This window comes from Anomalospiza imberbis, chromosome 14 (assembly GCF_031753505.1).
Source record: "Anomalospiza imberbis isolate Cuckoo-Finch-1a 21T00152 chromosome 14, ASM3175350v1, whole genome shotgun sequence".
NCBI classification, from domain to species: Eukaryota; Metazoa; Chordata; class Aves; order Passeriformes; family Viduidae; genus Anomalospiza; species Anomalospiza imberbis.
Genome location: NC_089694.1, coordinates 14,876,712 through 14,897,622, shown reverse-complemented (window position 1 = coordinate 14,897,622; position 20,911 = coordinate 14,876,712). Strand labels below are relative to the sequence as shown.

The 20,911-nt window shown below is 38.8% G+C and overlaps 2 long non-coding RNA genes across 2 annotated transcripts in view; both read left to right on the top strand.

Annotated features, from left to right (window-relative positions):
• Positions 1-670: 670 nt before the first annotated feature.
• LOC137482583 (uncharacterized) overlaps positions 671-20,911 on the top strand; it is a 233,909-nt gene continuing 213,668 nt past the window's right edge. The window contains exons 1-3 of the long non-coding RNA XR_011004160.1: positions 671-915; positions 7,760-7,867; positions 8,809-8,892. This is a non-coding gene — a long non-coding RNA (uncharacterized lncRNA). The remainder of the gene's footprint in view (positions 916-7,759; positions 7,868-8,808; positions 8,893-20,911) is intronic.
• Positions 14,365-19,571, top strand: LOC137482258 (uncharacterized). The gene is made up of 2 exons (XR_011003968.1): positions 14,365-14,563; positions 18,233-19,571. It is a non-coding gene; the product is annotated as an uncharacterized lncRNA (long non-coding RNA).

Sequence of the window (20,911 nt, the reverse complement as noted above, 5' to 3'; positions counted from 1 at the left end):
TCCCCCCAGGGCTAGTGTAGGTGGAAATAACTTAAACTGTGTGGCACATAATTGTGTTATGTGGGTGAATGTCTGAAACTGAGCTTTTGAAATTTCAAACAGGTGCTACTTGCAAGCTGCAGTTGGTGAAAATCATGTGTAGGTTTGGATAAGACCTGGGCTAAATGAAAGTGCCATGTCCTGGAACCTCCAGGTAACCAAGAGGTGAAACACAAAACTGGCAGTTAGGAAGCTGATCACTTGTGTTTCTGCTTTTGAACTGGTTGGTTGGGATATTCAGGGACTTGGAGCTTGGGAAGGAAGGTGAAGGTCTGGACTGGAGGAAAGATCTTGGAAGTGGGGGAGGATCCTGGACATCTGAGAGACGTGTGGAGATAAATGTTGGAGGATGTCCAGAGACATTAATGTCTCCAGGCTGGTAATGCCCTGTCTTGCAACTTCCCATTCCTAATACATAAAATGTTAGTAACTACATAATTTTCCTAATAATTAAAAAAACCAAAAGAGAACATACTTTCAAAACATGGATGTCCAGAAACATACTGATGTCCTGAAACATATTGCATGGTGAAACCAAATAATTAATAACAAAACCAAGGGCAAAGTCTTGATTTGGATAGATAGGGTTTTTTTAATGTGGTTTGGATTTTTTTTTTCATTTAGCTCTATAGATGTGAATTTGAAAAAGAGTGTGAAATAGTAAAGAATTGCTGGTGAAAACGTGAAGAATTTAAATGTCGAAACTAGTAATTGAAAATAACTCTTCTGGTAATAGGGGAAAAGTTGCTTGCAGTTCACATCTTGGTGTTTGACAGGTCACGTTACCAGGAGAAGCTTTTTGCTTTAGAGTGTCTGTGGGTGGAATCATGTGGCTTAGAATTTGCTGCTGTTATCTTCTCCTCATCCCTTCCTGTGGTAAGTTTTCAGATTTTCATGGAAATGGAATAAATTAATATTCCTTTATCAAAGTTGCTCTTTCAGTTTTGGAGAATTGAAGATAGGTTTTTAGAAAATGTAAACAAGGCAACAAAGGCTCAACCAAAGTGTGAGATTTATGCTGCAAAAACATCCTGTGGGGGGAGGAGGTGTAAATGAAGAACAGGAGGGGAAAGGAAGACCTTGTGCTGCTCTTATGAGTCACTGCTGGGGGGACTGAATAGTTAATGAAATATTGGTAAAGTTTACTGATATATTAATAAATATTGTTAGTATATCAACAAAATAAATTTTGATTTCCTTTGGGGGATAAAATTTTTGTATGAATCTGATCTTTCTCTCACTGCTGTTACTTTTTTAGCTTTGTAGCAGCAAAAAAGGAGAAAATGGTTGGACAACATACATGAGATGTTGCATTAATATGTTAATATGGTAGGCATTTGAAATAGATTAATGAGGAATGTACTGTGCACAAAAAACGTTTCACAAAGGCGTTTATGTTTAGATCTGACCTTGTCTGTCTTTGTTCCATCGCAGTGTAACACCCAGAAGGGTTTGAGCAATGAGTACAAACGCTGCTGCTGCCTTGTTCTTGCTGCCTGAGAGTTGTTGTTAATGGCCTGACTCATTAGAACCCACTTGTACAAAGATGGACTCAGAAAGCCTGCAAAATAAAATAGGCTGCCAAAAGCTACCCAGGTGTAAATACATCAAAATACTAAGTACCAAATTGCAGCTACAGTTTGTTTTACCCACTTGCCTTTATATTTTCCCAACATCTCTTAAAGATGATTTTGGAACATACTGAAGTAATTTGAGCTAAAATGCATACATCAAAGGATCTTTCTTATTTCCCACTAATTAACATTGCTGTGGTAACAGAGCTTTGTATTTAATAAGAAGCAAACTCTGCTTTCCTAGGTCTTCATTCTCTCTATTTTCTATTAAACAGAGGATATTTCATGTATCTTTAGCACAACCTTTCCCCTTGTCAGAGAGCAAGGCTTCAGCTCCCACTTCTGCATGGATTTGTGTACATGTAACCCAGCAAGACAATAAAATTCTTTGTAATTGCAATCACCATGGCCTGATATACTTACAGAATTGTTAGGAAAATGGAGTTTTTGGTAACTAAAGATGTATATTGATTTGAAAATTCAAGACCCTTCTTTTAGGATGATGTGCTTGGCAGTGGAAGGACTGTGTACTTGTTAATTTATAATGCCTCTGACAGTTTTCTTTGTGGATTAGGCTCAGAATTGTCAGTCCGAGTCACAAATAGAAGGTGGAATAAAGCTGATGTGCCTACAGAGGATCTGTATGCATAAAGAGAGACTCTTGTGATCACTCAGGAACTTAAAATTAGGTAACACATTCAACTAAATAAAAATTCTCAACACTGTGGGCTAACCATCATGAAATAAGAATCCAGGACCTCTTGCTGTGCAGCCTCTGCAGGAATCTGCTGAAAGGCACACTGAGTGCAACAACCACTAAAAAAGTATCATTTTTTTTCTTCAGATAAGGAGCTTATCCCCTTAAACTCTTAAAAAAGCACAAGGAATTAAATTACTGTTTTAAACCTGACATGCAGCCCCTCCTGCCTCTCTTGCAGTCAAGCTCAGGAAAAATGTCCAGGTTCCTATTAAAGGTGGTGAGTGTTTAAGTACCAGTCTACCCTGGAACCTTTAGGAAGAGAGAGCTTGGTAATAGGAAAAAAATGAAGTTAGCTTGAATTAGCTACAGGGAAATTTGATTAATTTTTATGCCTGCAAATATTGTGTTAGAGCATGAGTGGTAGAAGATTCCTTGAAAAGTTCACAGAGCACTGATTAGCCTTTATACATTATGTAAAATAAATCCAAAAATCAGAGGGGGAGGAAGCATAAAAAAAACCCCTCACTAAACAAACTTCATTGAAAAAAGAGTTCAATTCAAATGCTTGAGATATTTATTACAGGGAGGTTTTCTGGCCTGCATATGAAGACTGAGGATGGCAAAACTGAAAAAAACCACCAACTTGATAGTCAGTGAAACTTACCCTTTGAAACCAGAAGTGCAACAAAGAAGAACTGACATCAAGGGACACTCAGAGAAATTAAAATTGGTAAAAAAAACCCCACAACCAACAAACCACTTATTTAAGTGATAGTAATTACTGGTAGTCACTGGAATATTTAATCCAGTGGCATAATAAAATCTCTTTAATTTAGAGTCTGTATGATTGAATAAACACCCTATAAGTTTAGACTGATTCAAATTTATAATTTTTGTGCTGAAAAAAAATCAGAAACATGGTGAGATCAATGTGTAAATATTTACAAAAAAATATTTCTGTGGGAAAATCTTTCCACTTCAATAATGAAAGTAAAAGCAGTTTGTTTGGTTTTCTTTTTGTGACAGATAACAAAACTCCAAATCTGTCTTCAAAGTGGTTAAGATTTTATGGCAGTTTACTTCAAAATATTGTCCCTTCTCAGAAATCAATGAAAATTTGTTCACATGACACTATTAAAAAATTGAGATCTTTGGTCATTCTTTCTTCATTATTTTATGAGGACAAGTAAATGAGAGAAGTGCATGTGTATTAGCCACAAGAATAATGTTTAAAGGAGGAAAATATCCATAACATCTTTATTTCTGATTGGATGGGGAATGTGGTACTAAAGGGTAGGTAAGTGTGGGAAGGATGCTGCCCCATTTGAAGTGCTCTGCAGTAGAATGAAAGGAATTTATAGATATATAAAAGCATTTAGTTGATTTAACTGACTGTTTTTCCCAAAGCTTGCAAATTGGGAGATTTTACATTTCAAACTCAAGAAGAGAGTCAGCAAAGCATTGTTCAGCCTTTAAGGATAATCTGTCACATGAATCAGGAAAGCCCTTGAGCAGATAATATTGCCATTTTTCCTTTTGACAGTACCAAAGCAGTTTATGAATTTCCCTGACCATTCCCTTAATCCTTCCCTGAAATCATTAACTCTCTGTAACATCCCAGTATGGTCCCTTAAAACAGAATATGTAGAAAAATATATAACCTCACCATCTTGACACAGTCTCAGGAAGATCATTTTGAGCCAGGTTGAGTTTCTTCACTGAGAATTTTTTTTTTTAAATTTCATTTGTTTTTCTTGTGATGGAAATGCTGCAAGCGAATGAAGCAGGAATGCATTGCCAAAGATTCCATATTGTCCATTTGCATTCACAATAAATAGGTTCACAGAAGGCATAGGATGTGAGTAAATTTAGCCCCAAATATAGGTTAAACCCTCCTATTGTTTATGTAAGGTATTTTTTATTCTGTTTAATCCAGATGATTTTCTTATGGTAGCATACATGGAGCTTCAGGCACTGAAGGGCAGAGACATCTTGGACTGAAACGCATGCCAAATCCAAAAACCACTGAACTACTGCCTCATTTCTCCCCACACAGAGTGAAGGAATTGGAAAGTGTGAATTACACTGTATTGAAATATCAGCAATCTGGAAGGACAACTTTAGAACTTGATCTCAAATTCATCAGTAGCTTTTTAACTTCCAGTAAGAACCACCAAGTGAAGGCTGTATCACAATTCTTTATTCTGCAGCTGACACGTTCACCGAGCACCATGAGCTGCTTCTTGTGAGAAGAGAGGTGGGAAATGGGGGTACATTTCCCCAGATTATCCCAGTTAAGAATTTATAGTTAACTTAGATAGAGCTGAATGAAGTATCACATTAGAAATGATGGATATAATTGTAACCAAAGACAGACAGAAGTGGGATTATCAGACTGTGTTAAAGCCAGAGCCCCTTTAGGGGTTAGGTTGTTAGGTTGTGTCCAGGCCCTGTGCTGTGGAGTTGTGTTGTTGTGATCACAGCGTGGTTCTGTAACCCACCGTGCTACACAGCTAGCCCAGCTAGCTAGGGCCCAGCACTCCCTAGAAAAGCTGCCTTTTTCCTGGGATTGTACTTGATATTGTTGAAAAAGACCTAAATCTATGTTCCCTGCTTAGTAGTTAACAATATTACCACAACACTTTGTGTTAGTTTAAGTACTGAGATTTTTTTTTCCAAATGTCAGTGGGATTTAGCTGTATAAAATCCATTAGTATTGATAGTAATTAGAGGCTGTGTAGCTGGATCTCTTAATTATCTTTGACTTAATTTAAGCATAGAATCACAGAATATCTGGAGCTGGAGGGGACCTTACTCTCCCCTATTCTGATGCAAATAATTACTTGGGAAAAAGAAGTAATAAACAGTAGGTAACAGCCCCTCTGTACTGATGAGTGCAGCAGGTGGTACTATATTTTCATAATGGTTTGTTCAGGTTTCATATCCATAAACAGATCTTTAAATTACCAAACAAAATTTCATAACATAGGAAGGCTATCAACATCCACATTCTAATAATTAATTAGGCTGGGCTTGCTTTTTTTTACCTATCTTAGCAGCATTGTTGCAAAGAATATGCACCAAAAAGGAAAAAAAGGTATAAGCAAACAACATACAGTTACTATGGTTATCAGTTTTAATAGAACCATTTGAAGGATATTTATCATTGACATTTTGAAAGTGAAGTTCAGTCAATTGTGCAGAAGGGAATACATATGTATGCATTCATCCTGACTTAAAAGAATATTCTTCTGCTTCATTTTTTTTTAAACTATGCATAGCTATGAATTCCAGTCTTGGGGTTTTTAATAGAATTTCTTTACCCATCCATGCTGCTTTTCAAAATAAACATGAAATTCATCATCAAAAAAAGCTATTTTGTTGCCCAAGTTTGTATTGCTGATAATGACAAAGAAAGAAAGAAAGAATCCCCACAGAACTCTAGAGAAGACAATTTCTCTAACTCTGCTTTTCATTTAATGCTTCTTTAATAGGATATGTTTTACAAAATGGGTTGTTTTTTACTGGTGATAAATCATCTTGGAAGTTCAAACCACTTATCCAAACTGCTATTAAGCTTCCTTCAATGCATCTGTAACCAAGAGCATCTGTATTTTATAAATGTTGTTTACAAACTTTTTTATAAGAGCTCCCTGTTGAAAAACACTGTATGCTGATCAGGCAGATGTTGCAGGATCAAATACTTCATATATCAGAAGTCAGACTCAATTTCTGCAGACCTGGAGAACCACTGCAGCAATTATTGCAATTGCTGCATCAGTGTAGCAGTAATTGTAATAATTTAATACATCACAGCACTGAAGCTTGATGTGTCTTATTGGGTTTGTGTGGCCAGATTTTGGTAACTTAGGGGAGGACCTTGGGGTGGTTTCTTTGAGAAGGTGCCAGAGATAATCCCCAAATCTGACAGAGCCAACGCCAGCCAGCTTCAGGATGGACCTGCCCTGGCCAAGGCTGAGCCCAGCCGTGCTGCATCTCCTCTGAGAGATAAAGTGTTTAGGAAGGAGGAACAGCCACTGCACAAAAGAAATTGCAGCACAGAAGAGGGGAGTGAGAATATGTGAGAGGAGCAGCCCTGCAGACAGCCAGGTGAGTGCAGAAGGAGGGCAGGAGGTGCTGCAGGTGCCAGAGCAGAGGTTCTCCTGCAGCCCCTGGTGCTGCCCATGGAGAGGCAGCTGTGCCCCTGCAGCACATGGGGGTCCTGGGCAGCAGGGATCCCGCTGCAGCCCTGGGGGAGCAGGGGTGTGCCCAAAGGAGCCTGTGTCCCCATGGGGAGCCCACACTGGAGCAGGGTCCTGGCAGGACCGTGCAGAGAGGAGCCCAGTCTGGAGCAGCTTTGCTGGGCTTGGGACCCGTGGCAGACCCAGGCTGAGGCAGCCTTGGTAAATGAAGCTTGTGAAGAGCTGCAGCCCATCAGAAGGACTCTGGAGAAGCTCATGGAAGATTCTTTCACATCAGAGTGACCCCATGCTGGGCCGCAGGAGGAGTGTGAGGAGTCCCTGCTGCAGAGGAAGGAGTGGCAGAAACAATGTGTGACAAGCTGATTGCAGTGCCCAGTCCCTGTGCCACTGAGGGAGAGTGAGGGAAAAATGGGGGTGCAATTGAGCCTGGGAAGAAGGGAGGGGTGAGGGGGAGGTGTATATTAAGATTTGTTTTCATTTCTTATTATGCTACTGTGATTAGATTGGTAATAAATTAAATTAATTTTTCCCCAAGTTGATTCTCATGACAGTAGTTGGTGATTGCTCTCCCTGACCTTATCTCAACCCTTGAGCCTTTCCTCACAATTTTCTCTCTCCTGTTCAGAAGAGGAGTGATAGAATGGCTTGGTGGGCACCTGCAGTCCAGCCAAGGTCAACTCCCCACAGTGTGAGGATAAAAAAAACGTGCCCAGCAGGAAGCCTGTGCAAGCAGGATCCTTCCTAGTTAATATTTTCTGTGTGTTAGTGGTGTGCTCAAGGAAAGTGTTTACAGCATTTAAATTGGTTGTGGCGAAGAACATTCTCATTGGAATAACAGGGCCAGAGTGAGATAAAAGTGGGAAATCTGACAAGTTACAGTGGGAGAGTACCAGTTGGCTGAAAAAATTTCTCAAAATCTGCTACAGAAATTAGGCTTTGGATGCCCAAGACTTTTGACATTATTTTTATTTCATCTGATGTCTATGAAGTGACTTGGTATCATACTTTGGGGTATTCATAGGTTATTAATAGATAATAATGTAGCGAAGTCTAAAAATCTGAACTGCTATGTATTGTCTCAGTGGAAAATAGAGTAATTTTTCATGTGTTCTTTATCATTTAGTATTATCTACTAAAATTTAGAAGTAGACTGATAGGACTATGTGCTTTGCACTCTCAGAGCACATTAATGATGCACAATCTTGTTCTGAATTGGATCCTCCACAATGTGGTTTTCTTCACAGATGGTCAACTACTTGAGAGTATTTTGAAGGTGGCCCAAGGGCAGAGTGGGGAGAAGAAGCCCGTGTTTTCTTGAAAATATGTATCTGCATATTCTGCCTCATATTCTGGTTTGTATTTTAAGTCTTTCTTTTAAAATAAGTATTTATTAGTGTAGTTCTGCCCAGGGGAGGTGTAGAAGAATGGAAGCAAAATCCAAAGGTCCTGTCTCACAGACATCTATTTTATATAAGTCTATTCAGAATTTAGAAGCAGTTAAATTTTTCTCCACTGTCATGTCTGAAGACACTTCCAGACCTCTTTTCTGTTAGAAACTGATTTCCAGCACACAGTTACTTATGGTGAGTTCATTTGCCTTTTATTCTGGTGCAAAGATTGCCCTTAAGCTTAAAAAGACCTTTCTCTCCTGACTCCCTTTCCTGCCACTTACACTTGAGTGAGTGATCATAGCTTCTCACAAGGTTCATCACAAACCAGCAAGTTGCTTGTCATGGCTTTTTACAGATTGTGGATTTTTATTTTCAGTCATGAAGCATTATTTAATTTCTCCAGTACTAAGCTCTCAAACACATATGACTTTTTTGCCTGCCAGCGTTTTGCAGTGGTCAGAGAGTAGATGTGGGGAAAAAATTAACTAGAGGGCTAATGACTGAACTTGTTTTTTTTTTTCCTTTAAATGCTGAAAGTCCCTTCTCAGCATTGACTAGAACCACCATTAGTTTATAAAAGTGGCTTGGCTTTGTGTTTGCAACCTGTGGGCCGCTTCACACAGGACTGAAAACCAAAGTTCTTGCAGTGCTTGCCACCAAATTCCTTGGCAGAAACTCATCCTCTGGCCCACAAACAGCAGTGCAACCTTGTGAAGGACAGGACTTGGGAAGGACAAGGGATTCCAGAAGTCCCGCAGAAAATCCTGAAGATCTGCCCACAGTTAATTTATTTTGTTTTCTCCTATCTTTGTCATGCCTCAGGCACCATGGTGGGAGAAACTGGTGTGCTGCTATAAGAGAAATGAAATCCTGGTTTCTTTTTTTTTTTTTTTTCTCTCCAGTTACCTTGTATTCCTGTCTGCTGACCACATGTAGGAGTTCCAGTGTCTTGTTTTAGTCAGCATCAGTGAGGTGTCTGAAGTTAGGTAAACTCTCGTGTTCCTCCAAGTAGCTGTACAAGCAGAAGCACTGGGGCTGTGCACAAGTTCTGCTGCTTCAGGGTTGCAGTGAATTTGGCATATACCAAAAGTATTTAAAGTTCTTAGATATTTGACTGATTTAATCCCTGAATAGAAAATTAAAAGTAATTTATATCTTTCATAAAAACTTGTTGGATGGTTAAAAGTTTGTCATTAGCTTATTAATTATTATATCCAGTAATAGGTTCTGCTGTGTGGAGGGAGATGCAGCCGTGTGGTCTTTGTCTGGTTTGCTAAATGCTTCATTATTCCTCCCAGCTGGAGTTTTACTGTGCAAGTGTTTGTTTTCTGTATTGCATTATAAAAAGAATATGCTGCTGTGGAGTTATGGCAGTGAGTGGGAAGCACACACTTTATGTGCGAATCATTTTTGTCCAGAGACAAAATGTGTGGACAACAGATTCAGACTGAATATGTAATCTTCATTAACTTTTATTTGTAATAGATTATCCTTGTGGTATGTTGTAACAGCAGAAGGTGCATACATCAGACTGGCATAAACCAGCTCCAAAATGAGTATTGCATTCATCTGTGCTCACCTGTGGCACATAACTCATGCAGTGTCTTGACAGGAGTATAAAAATCCATGATTTCACCACCTGTGTGTAAGGATTGTCTGCATGATGAAAGGGGTGGAGATTTAGGCAAGAGAGTTGTTTTTCAAAGGCTTTTGGGAAGCAAAGGTTGCAAGTAGATACTGAGTTTTTCAAGTAGATCTGAAAAGACTACATAAATAGCCTCCTCTCATTTCCCAGAAAACACAATGTGATCTTCACTAGTGTTTCTGTAAGACCAGAATTGCCTTTGTCCAAGGATGCTTAAATACTTTATGAAGTATATCTCATGGTAATTAATGTGTAAATTCTACCCTGTCTCTGAAAAGAAATGCTGATGGCCTTGATCTTCAATTACTGCAGAAATTTTTTGAGTCAGAGAAACCTAAATAATGTTACTCAGTTTGTTTTTTCCTTGTTGACCTGTCATAGAGCTCTCTTGCTTCTCTTTAGGGCTTCTCTCCATTGCTGAAGCTAAATTAATTATGCAATATCCTATAGTAAATCTGCAAAGATTTGAGAATTCCCTAGCTTCCCCACATAGTAGTCCCTCTTTATCACCATCATTCCAGTTTTGGATGGTCTTTGAGTGTGTTTATTTTCCAGAGATTGAAGTCAGAGCCTAGGTGCCTGTGTTGAGCCTGGTCTAGATGAGCCTGGCTCTGCTCTAGTGGAGCTGGTGGAAGTCAGTTGTGGCAGGGCATGCATTTGCAGCTAGAAAAGGGCTTTGTAAGGGCTAGGTCCTGAGGAAAAAAAAAACTGTTTCCATGGGAGCTGGTGCAAAAGCCAGAACAGCACAAAACCACAAACCTGTGTTGCAAAGCAGAGGGGCTGCTGAGTATTCTCTAGCTTCTCTGGGGCTTTATCACTTGGTACACATGCAATAATTCAGCAAAAAACCTGCAAATACATGCAAGCCTTTTCTTCCAATGACATCGATTATATACATTAATTAGATGTTCCTGGGCATAGACAGAAGTACAAAAGGCTGTGCTGGTTTTGGCTGGCATGGAGTTAACTTTTGGTATGGGGCTGTTTTGGGTTTGTGTTAAAAACAGTGTTGATAATACAAGGATGTTTTATTTGCTGCTGAGCAGAGAAAAAGCCTTCCTGCCTCTCACTGTGCACCTCCATCGAGGAGGCTGGGGACACAAAAAGTTGAGAGATGACAATAGCCAGGACAGCTGACCCCAACTGACCAAAGGGATACCTCAGACCCTATGCTCATGCTCAACATATAAAGGTGGGGGAAATAGAAGGGAGGTGGGCTGGGGGGTGATTGGAATGATGGCATTTGTCTTTCTGAGTCACTCTTACACATGATGAATACCTGATGGAGCCCTGCTGAATACCTGCCTGCCCATGGGAAGTAATGAATTAAGTGCTTGTTTTACTTTGCTTGAGTGAAAGGTGTTTGTTTTACCTATTAAACTGTCTTTATCTCAAGTTTCCCTACTTTTACCCTTTCAATTCTCTCCCCCATCTCGCTGGTGGAGAATGAGAGAATGGCTTTGTGGTGCTGAGCTGCCATGATAAAATCCTCCACACCTACGGATTAATGTGGTAGATTTACAGATCATTGTATCTGTTTGAGGACTGACAGTAAATCTCACAGGCAGTTGACCCGACAGCCACAAATATATCAGATGAAAGATTTACTGGAAATCAAAGTAACAATTTCACATTTTGCAGTTGCTTAAAGCTGGTAATTCAACTGATAGTCACGGTGGAAATTGAAAAAAGAGAATATCTCTCCGGGTAGCACTGTTGAGGAACACACCTGGTGCAGGTGAGCAGCTGCAGGGAGACTCCTGATTGAGCTCTGGGGTGGAGCCCCAGGCAGGAGCCGGGAACTGCTGACACTGCATAACAAAGGACACCTGTGGTGCTGGCCAGGTGAGCGACATTAAAGGGGCAGGAGCAGAGGGCTCAGTAGGAAGAGTCTAGATTCTCTGGGAGGATGGATTCTGAGGGTGTAAAAGCCCGAGGATTCAGGGTCCCTCCCTGGAGGCACCAGCTCGAGATGGCTTTGTGTTACTGCACCGTGAATAAATTGCTTTAAGGATGTCGAGGTCTGGCACTCAGCTATGGGAAGCCTGAGGTCGAGCTGGTAAGTAAAGCTTACAGCAGTCACACTGATCTCAGTTATTTTTGAGACTTGTAGTACTGTGCTGCAGTACTGGCCTGAGCATCCTAAACTCCAGGTTTCACTGGATCCAGGTTGGAAAAGACACTATTTATTTAACGTACACTTTGCAATGTATACACGTTTCACCCAATAAATCATTAAGATAATCTAAGCTAAAAATAGCACTGTTTATGTTATTTATGGTTTCTGTTACTTGTCTAGCAGGTGTGAAGGGCTGTGGCTTTAAGGTCAGTAGTCATCGTTGCTGATGTGAAAGAATCCTTTGTATCAAAGGGCCAACTATTACACTAGCCATGATTTGAGTATCATACTTGGTACACTTATATGCATCAGAAAATCAGTGTAGCTAATATTTTGCCTTCTATTTAAAATAAGTGTTTTTCATGAAATACGAATTACACACAGACTATTCTAGATGTAAATTAGTTTTGTGGGAACATGCACAAAGAATGACGTTCACTCTCAGATCTGGGGTTCCCTGATGGCTCATTGTATGTAGCCATTAATACTAACAAAGGCCACAATGACTGCTTTAGATCATCCACCCTCTGTGGTAGAAATCCCCTTCTGCAGAGGGTATGGTCCTGATCTTGGGAATTGCAGCATTTTGGTAACTTTATATCTGACTCCTGCACAGATGTGTCTAAATAAATTGTAATTTCTCAGAAGCAAGAATTTACATGGTGATCATAACAAACAGGCTGGAAAGATGTGCCTTCTCTTTCAATAGAGTTCTGAGATGAAATGAATTTCAGAAATCCCAGGAAATGGGATAGCCACTTACAAGTTTTATAAGTTTTTTTTTTTTTTTTAATATATGTATAAAACATCTGAATTGGCATCCACAAGGCCTCTATTTTATTTCAGCCTTTTTGTGAAACCACACAAAATGTCTTACTAAAATGGAATCAGAACTTGATTTTTATTCCAAATTATATCCACACTAGGTAAACTGACATAGCAAGTGCTTGTGAATTTAAAAGCTTAACAAAAAATATTATTAGCATATCATTTGGCTTCTCCCCGAGTGCCTCTTGCTAGAAGCAGACAGTGAGGAGACAGAAGAGAAAAAGAAACTAGAGGCTTCCTCAGCAAATATAGCCTTTAGTTTGGTATAGGTTGCTGTAAATATTACATTAGAGGTATAGGAATTCTCTAGAATGCTACAAGCCCTAGGCTGGAAATAAAGGCATAAGTTGTGAAATTGTTTGCTATATGAATAATTTGTACTGAAGAGTCCAAGAAAGAGATGCCAGTGTATGATGCCTTCAGTCGTTCTCCAGTGCATCCGTTTATTCTTGTTACCCCAAAGAAGCCCAGGGGGAAGGCAGCAGATACACAGTGCAGGATGCACAGACGAGGAGCCCTGCTGCTGCAGAGCATTTCAAATGCCACTGCAATGGATTGGCTGTGCTGCCTGCACTGCAGCATCTCTTTCAATCAGCAATGCTGGGATCAGACTTAAAAAAAAATACTTGTGCAGAGAGCTGGAAATTTAACTTTCTGCTTCTTAGGAAGATGGAGGGTGCAGGGAGCCTGTAACCCTTTCTATTCAAGGAGGAACTCACAGGTAATCATTCCTCAAAGTGAGAAATTCTCTGTCGGAGGGAGGCTGCATTAAAAGCACCTCCTGTGTCAAGTGCTGGAGGTATCATTCCCAGCTCCTGCTGAGGATGTTTACAACCTCAGGTCTATGAAAGCAGCTTTAAGCACCTTTGCATTCCTCTCTTCCTGGGCCAGGAACGGATTTATGCCTTAAAGGCTGCTCCCTCATGCACAGGCTGTCAGCATCTTTGAGGAGCCCCTAAAGCAGCAAAGAAATTTGGGCACCCGAACAATAGTTTGGTCACCCTCCTGACGTTCTATTTCTTAAGTTACTAGAAAAGAAACTGCAGTTAAGCACAGAGGCTTCTACAGGGTGGTCTAACCCAAAACAGCACCTTGGATATGGAAGATTTTCTCAAAATTGTAAGAAGTAGGCAAATTGTGCAAGTTTTCTTCCCCTGGAGGAGAATCTCTCCTGATAGTTGATGAAGAGAAATTTCCTTTAAGATGAAAATGAACTAAGAGGGGGGAAAAAAGCTTACAGAACTTAAAGAAAAACATATTACTCATTCTTTCTAATTTTCTGCACTAATTTGGCTGCTTTTAATAAAAGTTTTTGAAGCCATAATTCATCATAAGCTGGTTTATGTTGCTAGCCTTGGTAGAGTGAATTTGATTTTTATAGGAGAGTGATTAATAATTTTACTTCTTCCTATTTATGGTTTACCATGAGGTCAATCAATTCCTTAGCTTTGTCCTCTAAGTTCATACCATATTGTATTAAAGATTTAAATTTGCAGTCACTTATAATCCTTATATTTTAAATCTCTGGTATAGTATGTGTTTGGGCTCTTGTTCAAATAAAATCACTTGCAAAACCCAGAAATGTTTTAATAATTTGAAGTTAGCTGGTCCTGCAGTTGTTAAAAAATTCTGATCACATCAAATTTGGGCACCTTATGAAAAATGCAACAGTGTGGCAATTGTACTTTGTGTCCTGGTGGCTGACCTTCCTTTGCTAGTGCCTTTCTTAAACTGAAATTAATTTCACCTGTATGTAGTAAAAGTTCAGAAATTCAACAGGTGGAAATCATCTGGTTTTTACTATGGGAAGGATTTAAGTGCAGAAGGGAGTTCTGTGAACAGCAACAGAGTTTGCTATTCTTTAACATATGACGGGGGAATTCCAGCACTGGTCCCAGTTTACCAATTTCTGTCTTGTCAATTTGTTCTGATGATTTCTTTACCCCCCGATTTGGCAATTCCATGTAAGTTTTGGCTAAATCCCGCCAGAATTCACCAGCCTCTCCTAAAATATTGGATCTCCCTTTGCAGGCAATCTTTCAGTTACCAAGTGGCTTTAATTCAGGTGTTTGTGTGCAGTCATCTTGTGTTTATAGCTAATATGGCTCTAAAGTATTTAAAGCTGGCTCTAAAGTGTATAAGTTTGGTCTAGGGCAGACATGGAGCAAAGAGGGAACAGCAAAAGCAAAAGAGGCAGACCTTTTACAGGTCACATGTGTGACAATTACATTGGTCAGTTTAGAAAATGTTTGTGAATAAAGGTGAAAAGGAGATAAAATATCGGAGCACAGCTGGAAGTGCATTCATATTTATAATGATGTCAGTGTAGTTTGGTGATAAGATTTTTCACCCTGCCTTGTTTCAAAATAAGGAAAAGAAAAAAACTGTGCATATATTCTTTTTTTATTATTTATGGAAGATGCTCTTTGTATAAATTGCAGTAGCTTTAGTGACCTCTGTCTCTCATCAGCCTCACCACAGTGTATAATGTAATGATATTTTTAAGGCTCTATCATTTTTTTATTTTTTTCTTGCCACAATAAGGTCCACATCATTTCCTCCTGCACATGGTCTGAACATATCAGTGGCTGAATGAATAGGAAAATGGGAGTTATTAGTCATAGAAAAATAAAACCACCTGTAGTCCTTGCTTGAAGAAGCAATTACAATAATCTATTTCTATTGTCATAGTTTTTCTGGAAACATGAAAACAAATGGGGATACTTGAAATTGAATAATGTTCTTAGTAATTTATGGTGACAGTTATTGTTATTACAAAGCCAATGCAGAGTAAGAAAAAATATATCAGCTAAAGATGGAATGGGTGCTTTGCAAATAATTTATACAATATGAAAGTGACAGTTTTCACCAGTTATGATCACCACAAAAGCTTTTCCCCACACACTATTTTGCTCCTAAGTACTGTGGGAATCTCAAATTAACCATGTTCTTTATGCCATTGAAGATAATTTTGTATCTGTCTAGATATACATGCAGCCATATGTTAAAAGCCCCAGTTATTAAACAGATTACCTTTAATCAGTAAATCATCTCTGTGTTTTGCAGGGTTGTACTGCCTGAATATATTTTCAACACAGTCTTTCTTTGTATTACACCTCAGAATCCATTTCAGAGAGATTAACATTGTAAGAGTGAGCTACACATTTCTCTGAATGCAGCTTCACTGTAGAATGTACTTTAAAAATAATTTTCTCAAGTTGGCGAGTATTCAAATGCTTTACTTACTTGTTTTACATCACACTGCTTAAAATAATGTTTCTAAAAGTATGTTCTTACTCTTTTTTAAAGAGGACTATACTTCTAAGGGAATGTAAGACCAAGATTTGCTTAAAATCTCCATCAAAGCGTAACAGATATTGCAAGCTGCATCCCTTGGTATTTCTATTAGAAGTGTGATGTTTTCAACTTTTTTTTTTTAATGGAAAACAATTTGAAAACATTGGTCCTCAGGTAGTATTTGTGTTTCTGACAATGCATGAATTGCTGCATTCCTTTCTTGCTCAGACACAGTTTATGATGTTATGGTAAGCAATTTTCCAAACTGAAAATCTGATGCCTACGTGTTCTTGACACCAGATGTGAGGTTTCAGATATATTAAAGGCAAGACAAAAATGACTGCACTGTTCTCATGGCTTCGGCAAAAGGATTTTAGCTGTACCGACATACTCAACACTTCAGAACCGTTTGAATATTTTTTTGCCAGAGGATTGAGGTTGGTGGAGGAGCTGGATTAGTGTAATAAACCATTGTGCTCCAAGTTCCCAGTCAACAGTAAATTGTTTTATAAAAAATGAAGTGCAGTAAAAGAATGTTCAGGAGAAATGTGTTTCAAGAGATTCTACTTCAGAGTCTTTAGAAAAGATTAAAAGACTCTGCTCTCTGTTCTTTAAGGAGGAGATGTATGTTTATTAGTAATAAACAGAGCTCTGGGTCTGGGAGCGTACCTGGCTGCTCCCTGTGTCGCATGCCTGCTGCTCAGTCAACAGAAATGCAGAGTTTGAACCACTTTGGTTTTTTTTGGAGGCTGTAGCAGAGGTGCTGGTGCTTGTGAGACCTGCTGAGGCTGCATCAGTGCAGAATGGCATCTCAGATGTTCCAAGGAGAGAAAACGGGTCCTTGCAGGTGGCTGAGAGGATTTCAGAGTCCTGTGTCCTGCCTGTTGACACAGCTGAGGAGGCCCACAAGTGTAGGATGGCATTCATCACCTCCAAAACCTTGCCATGGTGTTTCAGCTGCCCTACACCTTCTCCTGGATGTGTGGCACCAGGGAAAGAGCCAGCTGATGCCTGAATCTGGCCCCAGTGTGGTCTCACAGCTATGCCATGGGCACTACAGATGCTGCTGTGCCCAATTCCAATGTTGTTTTATAAGATTCCTTAAAAAGAAAAGGGAATAGCTGTGGAAGAGTGAAATATTCTTTCTTAAAATTGTGCATAATTACTGAAAGGAAACATGTTGCCCCTGCAGTTTTTCTGTTCTGTCATTAAATTCAGCTTATTGCTTCCACATCGCAACACTGGGAAATCAGATCCCACATTTGGTAAAGAACAAGCCATGGGCTGTAACAGCCCAGGGAGGAGACACTAAAAACTATTCTCTCAATAGGCAATTTTCTTTCATATGTGTTGCATCTACAGAGGCTTTCATTAACAAAACCCATTTCCTTATGGTTTCACAGCCATCTTGGTATTTTTAGCACTGAGTGGTTGGTAAAAGGTCCGTAAAGTCTATTTTAGACTCCTGAAACTTGCAGCACTGTGCATCTGATGTTTGTGTGGTAATGGCTCTAGCAAAGTATTCTAACATATCGGAAGATTTCTCCTTTGGGTTTTAACTGTTTTTATAATATGGTAACTAAGCAATAATGTCTGTAATCCCTGGGCATTGTTCCTTCAGCAGTGCATTATACCACAGAACATAACTGAGAGGAGTTGTGGGCAAATGCATGAGACACTGAAGAAAATAGTAACATGGAAAGATTTAGTGAAAGGTAATTCCAAATGCCCTCTAATATGTGGGCAAAGTATAAAAGTGTCCAAGCTGCATTTACTCATTCCTGATTTAATAGGTTAATTCAATTTTGTTTTGAATATCCATTCCCATTTGTTACCAAACACCAGCAGCAATATTAATTTTGGGGCTCTGAAATAAAATTGCAAAGGTTCTGAGAATCATGACCTGAGGATATATGTATCTTTTCTGATTTGCTTTTACATGAACATTTATTGCTAACAACCAAACATTTACTTTTAAATTAGTCTTACAAGGAATTTTGCAGGACGCTTGCAGTGGGAAGTTGTCATTACTACATTGACTGCAGTGTCAGTTATTTAATTCCATGATGGAAGTTGCTTAATTTTGTTTCCATTTTGTTTCCATAGAGTGCTTTGCCTTCCACTAACTGCACCTTGACTTGTGTAAGCATAAAGTGAGAAAAATGAATATTAAACTTATCTGGTATATTTAATCATCCTCTTTAAGTGCTTTTCCATCAGCTCACACCTAAAAAAGGTAATGAAGTTGGTCTAGATGGGCAATGGCATTCCATTCAAAGCACTGACATTTCAGATCCAGCTCTTGTTTTTAAGAAACTTGCTGCATAGTGATCATTCGAACATGAGTTTGGTGCCTCGTTGAGTTCATTTTATGTTAATACACAGTATTCTTTCAGATTTTCTAAAATCATCTATTATTGCTTTTTCTCAGCTGAAGACAGTGCAGCCTTTCTTTCCTCACTGTGACGCCTGATGTTGAACAGAGCAGCCTCTTGTGCAAACAATTTGAAAACTCTGGGATTTTTGTTGTTGCAGCTGGAGTGTTTTGTTTCCCTGGTCAAATGTTTTTGGAGAGCAGATGTAACAATCAGCCTCTTTCTGTTTGCTACCAGCACAGCTACCCCTGCAGGGCTCTAATCAGACAGGTTACAACATTAATATGCATTTTTGGACATTTTTGTCACCAGGCTTGTTTTATGCTGTAAATGAGAGACTGCTCCTTCTTGGCATTACTGGTGCTGTGCATCCCAAAGCTGTCTCTTGTATTTAGCCACTAATATATGCAAATTTACCAGAACAAGAGGGATTATAATATAATCCTTGTGGGTCCTTCCTTCTCCTAGGGAATAAATAAACTCATGGATGTTTCACACTAAATAAACAAAAAATACTACAGATTGCTGAGCTGGCACAAATCCTGTTGGATCAGTATGTTAAACATTGTGTGCCTGAAGTTGTGGAGTATATTAATATTGGAGCATTAATGGGAAAAACTCCGTTGTTCTGATGTCATGAAGTGTTTCATCCCTGAAACCTGAGTGGAATTTGGAAATATCCCATCTTTTGAGAATGTAACTGTGTGGATTTAAATGTGTAAAAATATAGTGTTGGAATAAGAATGAAGCTTTGAAAAAGGGATCTTAGATGCAATTTATAAGGAAGAGGTTACTCCTGTGTTTGAGTTTCATCACATAAAGAAAGTTATGCCCCTCTTTGCAGAACTATACAGATACAAAATCTACCAGTTTGGGAGGCACCACAGCTTACTGTCCCTTGCTCCTCGAAACATTTGCTTGGATATAGAAGACAGTGTTGGCTACTTTAGCAAGAGCTTTGGAAAGCCTCAGAAAAGCGACGCTTTTCTGGCTTGACCCTCATCCTGTGGATATATAAGGTCCAGCCAGCCTACTGCCAGGAGCTACTAGAATTACACAGATCTTAGAAACTCTGACTGAAAGCTTGTCTTGGAAAATCAGCTCTTCTGCTTTTTTTAATAAATTATGAGCTTATTTGTTTATTTATTCACAGTGTTACCTCTTTTTAACAGTGTAATAGCTACTAGGAGTTACTTTGATCTCAGTAGTTATCTGATAGCAAGATCTACTTTTTTTTTTCTTATACTGAGAATTCATCAGTTACAAGAAAATTAGATATACGGTTACTCTACTTAGTAAGAAATTATTCAACTTTAATGAAAGTGAAATGTTAGCTAGCTTTGATGAACTACTACTGCATATTGCATGTTGTTTTGTTTCATAAATAAATCCTTTTGCATTGATAGTTGTAAGTGAAAATTTCTGAAATACGTATTCAGATAATTAACAATTAAACATTTCCCTTTTCCTTTTTTCTCCTTAACAATATTTTAAACAAGAAGCCCTTGGCAATAAGAGAGCAACATCAGTGCTCCAAGCCTGTAAAAACTCATGAACTTTCAATTTTATCTGCTTTGAAAAAAAACCCGAGTCAAGATAAGGATTAAGTAAAGGTCTTGGTCCAAATCCCATTGAGGTCCCTAGACCTTTACACACTTTTACAGAGAGCAGTGGATTTGAATCAAATCTCTGCATGTCTGCATTAAAATTTTAGGTTTCATCCTGTCAGCATGGTATTCCCATATAGTCAAAAAAAAATCTGCACTGGCAGTGAAATGACCTCCAAAGCTATTCTGTTTTCATAAATATTTTTTTTTCTCAAGATAATTCTATGGCCTTCAAAAAGATGGACGTTGGGTGCAGGTACAAATTTTGTGGAAGATATTCTACCCTTGAATTCCCCCAAACTAACTTTGTTTCAAAATCTTCTCATAGTCTCATATATGAGTTTTGCTTTGGGCTTAAAAATGAGTTTTTGCATATATTTGCTCCAAGGTCTATATGTGGCCATGTGATTCTACCATAATTTTTCCTTCTTTTGGTTCTTCCTTGAAAAATTGCACATTGGATACAAGATTCCTACAGAATTTGTAGGAATTCCTACATTCCTGTCATAGCACAGGTCACAGCTCACTCTGAGCTTCATTAAACAAGAAGAGATAATCAGTGTGTGGTAGTGGCTCATTCTTGTATTTGGTAGACAGTGATATTTTATATTAGATTACTATAGGCTCTTCCAACAGTGGCTGGAAAGATGCTGTAAAATTGGTAATTCACCTTATGAGAGTCATTTTGTGCCAATTGGTTGGGATTATTTTTATCTAATATGTGTGTTGGTGCAGTGGTCACTCTGGGTGAATTTGAACTGATGTTCTGAACACAGAAAATGAGAAGCAGAGGAGAGCTGTTGGTGCTTTTGTTTCCATATCATTGACATATCTCAGCATCTTTTGAACTTTGTGAAGAAAAATGGATTAATTAAGTGGTTATTTTTATCACATGGTGTGTGATCTTTTGTATTAGGGCATTATTCAAAGTAAAGCAATATAAGGATATTTCAAGAAGCAGAATTTAAGAACTAGATTAGAAGGGTTGGATGATTCTGCACGTTCTGTTCCTCTTATGATGAACCAGATCTGGTTTTCTTGCACTGTGCTGATGTGTACCTTGAAATGCTTTGATAGAATCCAGGTGTAAAGCTCTGTGCAGTGCTTGGTGAAGACTCAGCAGAGAAATGTCTA